This window comes from Dysidea avara, chromosome 5 (genome assembly GCF_963678975.1).
Source record: "Dysidea avara chromosome 5, odDysAvar1.4, whole genome shotgun sequence".
NCBI lineage: Eukaryota > Metazoa > Porifera > Demospongiae > Dictyoceratida > Dysideidae > Dysidea > Dysidea avara.
The window spans coordinates 3,015,061-3,028,207 of record NC_089276.1 but is presented as its reverse complement, the minus strand read 5'-3'; the positions used below and the strand labels follow the sequence as shown (position 1 = coordinate 3,028,207).

Here is a 13,147-nt window from a genome sequence, read left to right as displayed (position 1 = left end):
TTCTGTTTGGCTGGTTACTTTGTTTATGGCAGCGATTTTTTTTTGCAGCAGAATTGTGTTATGCTGCTTCGGATCTTGCAGTTGTCTTGCAACGCTTTCAAAGATGCGACATTTGATCTACTGCCTGGAAATCTGTACCAGCCTTACATGAACACAGAAACAGCATACTGGCCCAGCGGATCCTTGCTGCAGGCTTCTCCGGGCTGCTGGTTGTGTTGATTGCGCATTCAAATTGACACGACGCAGGTAATGGGCTTGGAATCCAGTTGTACTATCTCTAAACCATATATCCGTTCAGTGTATAGTGTGATTGACAATTTTTGGTGCATGAGACGGATGCGGGAGTGTCTCCAAATACCGGTCGTCTCAGCTACCAGGTTCTCTTGCTGGAATGTTTGACGAAAGCCACTTGACCTCTATCACCATGCACCACGAGGCGGGAAAGATTCCATATAATGCACACACACAGCTCACGTGTACAACCGCAATTGAAAATACCTATAGCCTAACCTAGTACAATAAGATAAAACATAAACTTGCTATATAAGAGTCAGTCAGTCTTCATTCTCGACAGCATATGGTCGCTCAGAATTACGAACGATGCCCTCAATCTACTGTTAACACGCGTATAGAAAGTTTTTACACAAAAATATTCTACATGCGCAAGCAAATCGTGACGAATCTCACTAATCCTTGAAGCTATCGAGATAAAACTTTGGTATTTTATAGCACACAAGTGGGGTACTTAGGCACTCAAACCATAGCCTGATTGGTTTCCATTCCATCCTTCAGTAGCGGATTAAAAACGAAGTGTCCGGAATACCCAGCTGTCCGGAAACCCCCTTACTTACCTTAGTGTGGAATGTACTTGTGGTCCTCAGTGGCGTTTGATTTTTAATACAACAAATGTCATTCCTGGATCTACTGCCTTCAATTTAGTAGGAGGATCTAGTGAACTAAAGTGTTCAGTTGTTTATCGGTTTTGTACTTTGTATGAGTAGTACGTGTGTACTATGTATCTCTTGGTATCTGTGTATAGCACTTCTACTGTATGGGCATCATACTTAATTGCGAGGGGTAGCTAATGTCTTGGTGAAATCCAATTATAAATATTTATTAAAATAATACAGAAATATGTTTTGAAATACTTAAAAAATATTGGGACTCTTGTGCACAATTTAGAAGTTTGCGTGGGCCCTCGTTTATTTGTCCATCAAAAATTTACAATTACACAATCATGTATAGCTAATAAAAATCTATATGTTACCACACTTTCAGTTACTGTATAATATATGTATGCATTACTTTCATCATCATTGATGGTTCTCTCTCTCTCAAGTCCTCGTATTAAGACCACTATGTTGGCATGCCACGCTGAGCCAAGTTATGCAACAAGAGCAACTGAACAATTGCAGCCAAGCATAACACAGCTATCCACATTATATACACTGCACACTATTACACATCACTACCATAACAATGTTATTGCGTTCTGTGGTAATGTAAAATTCATTGAAATGTTTTGATAGCTGTTGGTTGCCTAGTAACATGAAGAAGGGCATTTATAGATCCCACTGTTAAAGTTTGCCATGTGGCATCAGTATACATTACAGGGAGGATTTTGCTAAGGGGGAGGCACACTGGTAGAAGTCACTTGAAAATTTTAGAATTAGCATAAGGTCTCCAGCACAAGCATCATAAAAACTTTAAGGACAGATAATCCTGGCATTTGGTGTGCAGCTGCATCTCCAGAGAATTTCTAAATAACTAGGGTGTGGATAGTCATTCTCTAGGGTGTGGATAGTCATTAACTCGATTTAGAACAGGTTTTTAGTAGTTCAATATGATAAACAGTGTTTTATAATTATGTTACTCTTGACTGCTTTATTAGAGTAAATGACTGTTCTATTAGAGTATCTCGATTTCTAAACGTAGAGGGTGCTCTATCCCACCTAGTTCCCCTTATGCTACGCCAATATGGGTAATAATTTGCTAGAGACAGATTTATTATATTACACATAGACATAAAACTGCATAAAAATATTTGAATTATGTCTAAAGTGCCTAGTTATGTTCAATAAACATTCTAAAAAAAATTCTGAAGGGGGGGGCACTGGCCCCCCTGAATCTGCCCCTGCATTATCATGCATGTTATATGCACAACATAATTATATTGGTTGGTCAAGTAGCTATATAGCTTGTCTGAACATCATGTATCATTATAAAAGTCATCAATGCAAGCGTATACAAGTGCTTGAAGGTATACACTGAAACCTCTCCAAGTCTCTAATCCTTTACCTTGGTAATCCAGAATACCTAGAGCTTTATATAATCTGACATTTTAATACTACCTTGATAATCCAACATCCTTGCTAATCTGATACACTTTTCTTGTCCTAATAAGCGTTGGATTATAGAGGTTTCACTGTATATATCATGACAATAATAACAGTGATGGATGTTCTCTTACAAATGTGATTTTGCAAGTTTATCTAGCTATACCCTTGTTCTTTCTACCTTTGCATTGTAGCTATACAACTATAGACGGGTTGCCTATTTAGAGCGTGTCCCTTGTGTAACGCGAGAAAACGCGACTTTCCATTTTATGCATGATTAAAATGTTGGTCAAGAAGTCAACAAAAAAAACCATTTTTTAAAATAGTTTGACAAACGTTTTTGATTTTTCAAAGGTACAAGGTGAGTTAAAATCATCCAGTCTATCATTCTAAGTAGCAGCAAAGTCTTACAAAGAATGTTTTCAGCAAGTTTTATCGCTTTCTAAAAACCCGAGATTGAGAGAAAATCATCTTCTCGTTCAGCCTTCACCTTACACGCTGGATATGTTATAGCTCGAACCTTTCTCTATAACATAATTTCTGTTCTGAAGGCTGGCTAACTCCTGCTTGCTAAAGTTAACCGAAACGTTCATTTTCTCCATTAGCTGTAATACATTTTTGACTTAGCGAACTCGGAAAGTATGTGGAAAATTTACAGTGAAACGACCACGCCTTAAAAAGGCAACCTGTCTATACCTTCTATCAACTGCGATATATACATATATAATACCTAACTAATTAAATATTTTGAGAGGTGCTAAGGGAAGGTACTAACACTGCTCTGGACCACTGGAATGAACTACTGGACTGTTTTTTTTGTTTTTTAATTGCATTTTCCAACATTTTTGTTAGGCATGTTGCAATTGTCTGTTACACTTTCTTCAACACACTTAGGCCACTCCAAATAAATTCTCTGTTTCCCGTCCTGGACTCAGGCATATTTGTATGCGGGCGGGCAGTCCATTTCCATTATTTCATTATACGATTGGCAGCTTTTCAAGCCATTATTTACCTGGCAAAACCATAAAAAGCTGCATAAAAGCATACTTAAGCTTGTTCCATCCTTTTTAAGTTGCAAAACTAACACAAATGTGAAGTGTTTGCCAACTTGATAGCACTGCTGACACGTGAGCTGACACCGTTTCGAGATGGCTTTTACTGAGCCTGTCAGTATGCAAGAATAACCGGAAAATAATGGAAGAATACGGAATAATGGAAGTTTTAGAGCTGACAGTAACCAGATGCAGGCGGTGGACGGGAAACAGAGAATTTATTTGGAGTGGCCTTAATTGCTGTAGTCATAACTGCTTGAATAGGAGTGTGACATGTCCCTAGATAATTGCATCAGTTATGGTAATCATGATGGCAATTGTTATTTTTTAGACTAGAAATGCCTCCTTCAGTGGTGCCTTCTTTACCAAATCATTCTACAATTATGCAGATAAGGATGTATGATGATACTAAGCCAACGTGTACATAAACAAGGTAGTGATACAGCAACATGGGCACGAGGGCTTTGCTTAATATTTATGCCTGACAACCCGAGGGTTGAGGGCGTACAAAAGCCTGAATGCCCAATGTTCCAGCTAATATGTAACACTATCCGCAGAAGGCTAATAGCCTATGCCGGGCAATCAATCACTCAGGCCAATACAAATGCAATCACTAGATGTGTTATATATGCATCTGTGAAAGATGGGTCAGCAGCTCATACAATGTACACAACATCTAGTTCCCCCAAAATTTTTACACTGTGTCTTTATGCAAATCTCTCTTCAATACTATCAATGCCCAGAGCCAGTAGTTAGTGGAGGTCACAGACCTATCTCCCTTGTTGTTGGGGGTAACACCTTTAGTGTCAAGAGTACCTTTGATAGTTCTTGCAGTTGTTATAGGTTTTGGCTAAATGATTAACAACACTGTTATCACTGAATATTACGTTGCGACTTACTGCTGATCCTTGACCATTACGTCCATGATGAGTGTCACTGCGTGATCTAGGGGTGCCATCTTTGTAAACGCCAACATAATACTCCAATGACTCTAGAGCTTTACCTGCTGTAAACATATTCTCTCATAATCAAGTATAGTGTGGTATGTAGTGTGTATGTACATGCAAGTACGTACTGAAGCGTGTACAACTGTATTTTGTGTGTATTGTGTATAGTGTGATGTGCGAATGTGGTGTGTGGTGTGAGTCAGTGTGGGTGGTACATGCAGCGTATTGTTTATGCCTCTCAACCCAATTTCCTACAACTATTTACATACACTGATAATTATTGCACTCTTACCAATTTCATGTACAGTGAAGATGCAGTATTTACCCCATACACCACTGAAGCTGAGCTCATCATCCTTGATGCAGAGGAACTACGTAGCTTGGATTACTCTTACTCTGGAGAGCAATTTTCCCATTTCCCTTGTCAATCACAATAAATGTGGCTATAGAAAAGTACAGTTATCTGATAAAACTCTGGATAAGACTTGGAGCAGAAAGAATCATCACTAGGTTTTCAGAAGTGTACCCCTTTTGCACAACATTTTATAAATGTATTTATGTCACAGTTAGCTAGGCTGTTATCCCATATAAGGCCAGGGCTGGAGGACACTTTTTCAGCATTAATTTTAAAAATATATATCCGAGTCGTGATAGGCACTGGCCGGTTATGCTGGTGTGTTTTTGGGAATGATAGATGCCTAAGCATCATGCAAGCACTGTGACATAATGCCAGTACAATATTTACCTGTAAATCCTTCCCCGTGTCAATCAATCATGGAAAAGATCAAAACACTCTAATAGAACACCCTAATAGAGCACTCAGGTACTTACTGATATATTAGTCAACGCTTTATGAAGCTAGCAAATATGAAATATAAATAGCTTATAAGCATGGAAGAATACATAATTGGATGAATATTTGAGCACTGATGAGAACTGAATGCAAGTAAATCATCATGGTCTCTTCATTGGACCATGGTAAATACGACATTCCAACCATCAGGGAATTTTACTTTAGGCAAACAGGCTGGTGTCTTCCCAGCATAGATGACTTGTGGTGGAAGAAATTTACCATTTAGTGTGCAAGTAAACAAAGCGGTCATTTGTTGTTTGTCATTACAGCCTGCTATTTCTACTCGTTTAGCCCCCTTGTGTTCCATTGTCCAATTGGATACAGGCACGTATTTCAAGCTAGTGTGGTCCCAATTGATAATTAGGTCAACTGGGATGTCTTCCATATAGACTTTGGTACGGATATCAGACAGGTACTGTTTCTTCAGCATTTGAAAATCTGTTGGGTTCACCTTGGCTTTAGTTGTACCTTGCCTCTTGACTAGACCCATCCTCCTTAATAGCCTTTTCGCCCATTCTTTAGATATGTCAATTGGGCCGCCATTCTTTGTTAGCAAATTGGCATCATAAGAAGTCACCACGCCTATCGCAGTGCCAATTACGACCTCAGTGTTTACTGCAGTACCATCTTTCCGCAGTGCTTCAATCAACAAACGAACCTCTGTTTCCAAATGGTCACCAATCAACAAAGGTCTTCCCCGACATTTAGTTGGCAGCTGCTGTATTGCAGTAGAACTTCTTTTTCTGCTTCCCAGTGACTTAGATTCTAGATCACGATAGTCATTTTTCCACCCTCGAACTGTACTCTCTTTTAAATCTGGGTAATCTCGTTTGAAGTGTCGAATAGCTTCAGTAGCCCCAAAGTTTGCAGCATAGCCTCCAATTTTAGCCCTCTCCTCGTCCGTAACTTTTATGTACGATCCCCTCTTGCTGGTTGCTTTGATGCTTCGCTCTTTGAGCTCTTTCTCAACTGCACGGATAGTGGCCTTGGACACAGATGCAGTAGGCGGTAGCTTTGCTTCTAAGTCGAAATTTTTCTTAAAGTACTGCCGGATATGCATCCTTTCTGACATCGAAAACGGTCTACTTTGTAGCTCAAATATCGTGCCAGTAATTATGCAATAGATTTGTAAGATCACGATCAGGATCACGTGACTTTTTGCACATAGCCATTCGTGAAAATAAAATTGTGAAAAATCTCAACTACGAATTCGCAGAATTTAAGTGCCTCAAAAAAAATCAACTATACGGTACCCATTGGATCATGATTCTACTCACATGAACAAAGTCTGCACCAACTATATTGCATATATCTTTTCTGACGTTACATCATTTATACTACAGTGAGCCAATCATATGCCCACTATAATATTGTAGTCTATGCACCCCTGAAAAAACTGCAAGTGATTCTTTTTATAGTAATAAATGCACAACCACTGACTGTCTAACTTATAATTCTATACTTGTCAGAGTTCTATGTCTTGTGATAGGTAGCTAGCTCAGTATCATACCATCTGGTATGTTTCATGAGAACTGCATGAGGATGCTAATGTGACGACAATGACTAAGAGTCCTGAGACCACAACTACATATGTAATATGACAACGGTTGCTCAATATGAGACCCAGTCTGGGAAAACCGGTCTTATCACCTATTTAAAAGTATCAAGAAATGCCGGTTTTAGGTAATTAGTGAGTTGTAGTTTGCCAATGGTTGAAGTTATGTGACCAAATTTCCACACGTTTTACACCAATTCCTTACCTTCCAGAGCATCCACTGTACAAGTAGCCAACAGCTAAGTTTCCAGCCATTTTAGATAGTTTATAAACAGGGGTTGACTATATCAGGTGAGCTCCAAAAGGGTGGGTGTCAGGGGCCAGAGGGGCACAAGGGGCTGTTTAAAAAATTAAAGAGAAAGGCATAGGGATGAATTAGGCCAAGTTATGAACCATTCAGGTCTCAAAACTGGCTAAAATGGACATTTATAGCACAGGTCTTCATTCCAACAACACAGAACTGTACAGTCACATACAGCCACCCCCAGGCTCCATTAGAGCCCATACGGATCGCCGCTAAGTTTGGGGAAAGCTGCCAGCAAAAGCAGACCACTCAAGTCTAGCTGATTTTGACAATGAAATTGATAGTTTATACATGTAGCTTTGTGTTCTTGGTGAAAAATCAAATTTGCTGTCATGGGCAATAAGACCAGTTATCCCAGACCCAGTCACATAATAGGAATATGTATTGTATGGTCTCGTATACATCCAAAAGCAGTCACATATGTACTCTAATAATGCAGTCAAGTGTGACTGATAACAACAAAGCTTGCACTGAACTTGATAGCTATTAATGACTACATATCTACAACAATCATCATTATCAATAAAACAAACCCATCAATAAAAAGTGCACAAACTAGATGAATAAAAAATGAAAATCTTAACAGGGAATAGGGATCACTGAAACAAGTCGATGTTGTGCTACTTAAAAAAACAAGTGCCAAGTTACAAACAAACCTAACTGGAATCAATTAACAGTGTACTAAACTAATATTTATTTTGGGTTTGCTTTGTTGCTACATAAATTGAATCATAGTAGTTTGTGTCTTGTAATTGATGAAATATTTTGTAATTACATTGCTAAGCACTGTTAACGAGGTGTACCTCGAACACACCGCTTTAACCCACTAATAATACACAGAAGTACCTTCTTAACTGTTTTATACATAGTTTGTCTATAGCATTTCTCCAGGCAAAGCCTCAACGCTGCTCTTCATTTTCATTCACGTATGCACAGGCATGCCCCCTTTTCAACTCAAAGGAGTTCACTGTACCTGGTAGCCTATATAGGAGGCTGGCTATGTTGTTTTTCAGCTGTTTGACATCTGTATAGCCAATTGGGAAATGCCTTCACCGCATCCTTATAAACTCGTTTCACTTGTATTTCAAACCGGCATGTATTAACTAGAGTCAATTATTACTGCCTCACATAGGCCATTTGTCAGGCAAATATCATGCATGGCCGACCATAATGGAACCTGCCCGTCAGATCAAAATAGAAGAAAGTTGTATTATTATAGGTTGAATCACTCTATTCTATCAATGTATCGTAAGGATTTCCCTATTATGACGAATTGTGTAGAACAGTAGCATATCAATGTCAGGTAATGCTTTAGGTTGCTTGACATTTTCACTGGGATTTGAAAAAAAAATTATAATTGTCTCTGGACTATGCCTTGGTTCTTAAAAACGAAACTTATTTTACGAAAAATATGCATTTTGACATACAAACTTGGGCTCCTGTTACTCCATGTAGGGACCACCTATTCCTTTGTGGTTTGCATTAAACTACTCACGAAGCTCTTACTAACCTTATTTATTCTGTCTTTCCTTTGTGACAGGAATGCGTGTAATAAGAGCCACTATAGTGGTGTTCGCATTTAATGGAACACTATTTTTATTAACTTTAGGGCCAAAGGGTTACCTTCCTGAAGTTTAGTACATGCTCTATATGGCCTTTATCTCTCACATAAAGGCTGTTTTTAGCGAACACAGTTTGCTCACGTGAGTGCGGAAAGACAAACAAATATATATATATATATATATACATACAAACATACACACACGTTTCGGAAAGCAATTTCAATAAACCAGGCGCATGCCCATACCTGGCCAAAAGACCGGCTGTGGGTGTGCGCCTGGTTTAAAGTCATGAAGGTTGGTAATGTAAACCACAAATCCCTATTTTGATTCATCTCAAAATAATGGAGCGAGTAACTAAAATTTTTATCTCTGTGTACAGCATCACATGACAGTGCTAGATTTAAAAGAATAATTAATACCAGTTTTTCAATGATAATATAATTTATTGGTAGTATAGTGAAACCTGTCAAGTATGGTCATCTTAGGGCATAATTTCCTTACCTTATCAAGGCCATGTCAACTTAATTAGTTTCAGTCGACCCACTGTTAACACTGTGTTCACTTTTCATCGATTGATGATAAAACTAAAATACACCTTGATCAGTAAAAATCAAGCCATTTCATTGAGACCACGTCCCCAGTTTAAAATTCTTTGTCTCTTTTACATGTTTCTTTTAACTTGGTTCTAGAAAAGGTCCACTGTATTCAAGAGTGGGTATGTATTTGCTGCTAGACACTACTTTAACTGAATATTTAATATAATAGTGAGTGTTTAATCTCACTATCAGTGAACAAAATGCATTAAGTAAAAATGTTAAACAAATTTGATGCTTACATCTTCTGTGCTGGATTTCACCTTTTTGTAAGTGGCTCATTTTCACAATCCATAAGTTTCCATTTCTTAGACCAAACAGTGCCGTGGTGTTTTGGCCTCCGCCGTGTAACACACCTGGCACCTACTGTACACATTTGAATGTAGCACTGTCTTCAGGATAAGAGCCCTATTGGTGACAATGTAAACTAATAATTCAGTTCTCAGTGAACATGCACTGACATACCTGGGTCCATCAGGTGAAACTACACAGTCGAGCGTAGTGCTGTCTTCACTACATGCAGAATAAAAGCCTCGACTACCTCTATTGGTGACAATTTAAACTAATCATCAAGTTCGTGGTGTACAGCAACTTACCTGGGTCTATTTGGTGTACCTACACATTTCAGAGTAGTGTTACGCACGAATCTTTACCTCATGCAGAATGGGAGCCTTGATCACTCCTACTGGTGACAATGTAAACTAATGAGTTCTCAGTTAACAGTAACATACCTGAGTCCATTTGTGGTTAGCTTGGTAATTACAAAATTTCTTTTTGTTCCCAGCATTGTACAATACTTTCTTTTTCTGTCTATACTCTGGCATACCACATTGGAAGCTGCAGTTGTCATTTTCTGGCACAGACTCATCATCTTAACTTCTGACTACGACAAAGTAGGAAATACTTCCCTTTTAAATGTGGTAATCTGCACATCAGGTACCTGGCCATTACTTTCCTTTCGACGTAAATGTAATTTCTGAGCAAATTAAACTTGTGCATCAGTCAATCATATTATTTTCCCAAGAGAAGGGATAGTAGAAGTCACAAATCCAAATGAAACAGTATACAATGTGATGACAGCACATGCACTTGTACAAAACCATGTTCATGCCATGCTGTCACATTGTTGCCGCAAGGCGTCTTTTGCATTTACCACTATTTCAACCCAATATGGTACCACAGCATTGGATAAACAGTATCAAATGTCCATAGATAGGAAGTATATTGATTTGATGACTTCTGAAAAGCCTTCAATCCAATACTTTGATGGGAAGATGATTTTACCCCTTTAAATTCTTCAGTGAGAATTTGTAATCCGACTCACAAGTTTGAGCAAACAAGACAATTATCGAACATTTCTGAAGATACACCAGGTAACATCTTTAAACTTTTGATTGTGAAATCCAAGTGCAAATACAGATCTCTCTTTAAAACTGCCCCAGTTGTCCAGAAAATACCTTTTAAAATCAGCACATCAACACTAGGGCTATAACGTATGACAACCACTACTCCTTAAATCATCCAATGCAGTGTGAAACTATTGAATAGAGTCAAACAGAATGCCACTTACATGACCCATGCTTGGTTCTGTTGAAAGTGCACCAATTTCCATAACATGTACATAGTGTTGTGGTGTGGTGTGCATTCACGTGAGTATGCACTCACAAGACATTAGTAGTTAGCCGGGGCAGTTGGTGCAAAACCATGATCAGTGTCAACAGGAATATTGTGGTGCTAATTTCCAATGGCAAGTGTGCACTTCCATGCCTCACTGATGCCACATAATTTTTTTCCTGGGGTGATCAGCACTCCTTGCCACCACCCCCCTGTACTAGATGGTATAGTTCTGGATGCAAACTAAAGATTAAGCTAATGTGAATACACACTTGAACTTCAGATGTTGTGAGGTCAAGTGCCCCAATTGCCACTGGGCTGCCATGGTTGGATTGAGCTCCACACAAGCAAATGATAGTAAAAGGGAAAAGCTAACATCAAGACATCACCAAGCTATAAGGCTGTTCCTTCTTCACAGAAAGCAAATAAGTGACTTCTTTGCAAACAGCAGTAACAGCACTGCCAATTCCCCAAAATTAGTAAACACAAAAGGAGTGAATGAACCCATTTCCACCTCATGAACTTGCTGCTCATATCATTGCTGTTATTATTATTATTGTTACTGAGCAGACAGCACAGCTGATATGCTGTTTCTCCCATGTAAGGCCACCCATAGTTATAAATAGGGTCAGTGGAAATAAGCATGTTGTGGCACTTAAAGCCACCATTGTGTCAGTGGATATAGACACTTTGTTTTGAAAAGTGCACATCACTTCCTTGTTTTTTGTCGGATTTGTATGAAAATTGAACTGAAAATGTGCTGTACGATGCTTCTACCACTTTCTAAATTTCAAGTAAATCGACTGAAGCACATGAGTTATAGCAATTTTCTAAATTTTACAAAAAGAGGAAGAATAAGAAGAAAAATGCAAAGAGAATAATAATTTTACCACAATCTTACTCTGAGGCGATATTGATTGGCATTGCTTTGAGGATGCACATAAATCATGACATAGCTTTGGGTGTCATTGTCTCAAATCACCACAAATGCTCAGGGCACAGATAGGTGACAAGGCAAACAAATTGTTACAGAACATACGTACCGCCTTGGTCACTGAAATACAAAAGTCTACATTTACTCAAGACACACAGCTACTCCCTCAGAAGGTGGAACCACCACTCAAGACACAAAAAGCGGCACCACTGCATGAAAGCCATTTGGAAGACTGCTTGCACAGGCACATCATTACATGTAAAATCCTTAAAGGATACACCCTTACTACTGATAACATGTACCAGATCACCTATCAGGATGTTATCAGCTGTTTATGATGAGTTATTGAATATTAGCAGTAAAACTGTGCAAATGCATAATTGCTATTTGGAAGACTATTCGTACAGGCACAATATTACACGTACAATCCTTAAAGGGATACACCCTTACTACTGACAACATGTACCAGAGCAAAGTACTTTGTGACCTCAGTGGAGGTTTTAAAAGAATATGGGGAGCGTAGAGTGAGTAATAAAACGTATGCAGTGAGCTCATATGCAATAGCTAACCATGTAACAAATTATTTGAAACTTTTTAAGGCCACCAAAGATTCAAAACAGAAATATAAGCTAGAAGTACATGACATCATCAACCTCATAGTAGTGAAACATATGACTTTTCCTGTTTCTGATGAGTTATTGAACATTTGCGGTAAAAAAAAGTTCAAATGCACAATTACTGTTTGGAAGAATATTCGTACAGGCACAATATTACATGCACAATCCTTAAAGGGATATATCCTTACTGCTGATGACATGTACTAGAACACCTATCAGGATTTCGGAGATGAAACAACTGCACAAATTTTTACATAGCAATCCTGGACAGCATCGAAGTTTGCATAACAGAATAAGGACTGCCATTGGCTTAAAATTTTCCTTAGTAATCGATATGATAATGTTGCTAGCAAAGTACTTTGCAACCTCAGTAGAGGTTTTTAAAAAATATGGAGACCGTAGAGTGAGTAATAAAACGTATGCAGTGAGCTCATATGCAACAGATAATCATGTAACAAATTATTTGAAACTTTCTAAGGCCACCAAAGATCCCATACAGAAATATAAGTTAGAAGTACATGACATCATCAACCTCATAGCAGTGAAACATGACTTTTCCTGTTCTGATGAGTTATTGAACATATGCAGTAAAAAAGTTCAAATGCACAATTACTATTTGGAAGAATATTCATACAGGCACAATATTACATGTATAATCCTTAAAGGAATATACCCTTACTGCTGATAACATGTACTAGAACACCTATCAGGATTATACAGATGTTATTGGAGATGAGACGACTGCACAAATTTTACATAGTAATCCTGGACAGTGTCAAA

At 38.4% G+C, this 13,147-nt stretch overlaps 1 long non-coding RNA gene across 4 annotated transcripts; it reads right to left on the bottom strand.

Annotated features, from left to right (window-relative positions):
* Window positions 1-2,996: 2,996 nt before the first annotated feature.
* On the bottom strand, window positions 2,997-12,593 carry LOC136255723 (uncharacterized). 4 transcript variants are annotated; one of them, XR_010701059.1, is made up of 7 exons: window positions 9,934-12,593; window positions 9,799-9,884; window positions 9,668-9,745; window positions 9,466-9,610; window positions 4,628-4,778; window positions 4,288-4,394; window positions 2,997-4,238 (listed from the first exon to the last, which is right to left on the bottom strand). It is a non-coding gene; the product is annotated as an uncharacterized lncRNA (long non-coding RNA). The 4 variants fall into 4 exon arrangements; XR_010701058.1 differs by having other exon boundaries at window positions 4,288-4,391; window positions 9,445-9,610; window positions 9,934-12,592; XR_010701057.1 differs by having other exon boundaries at window positions 3,000-4,238; window positions 9,445-9,610; window positions 9,799-9,887; window positions 9,934-12,588.
* Window positions 12,594-13,147: the final 554 nt, after the last annotated feature.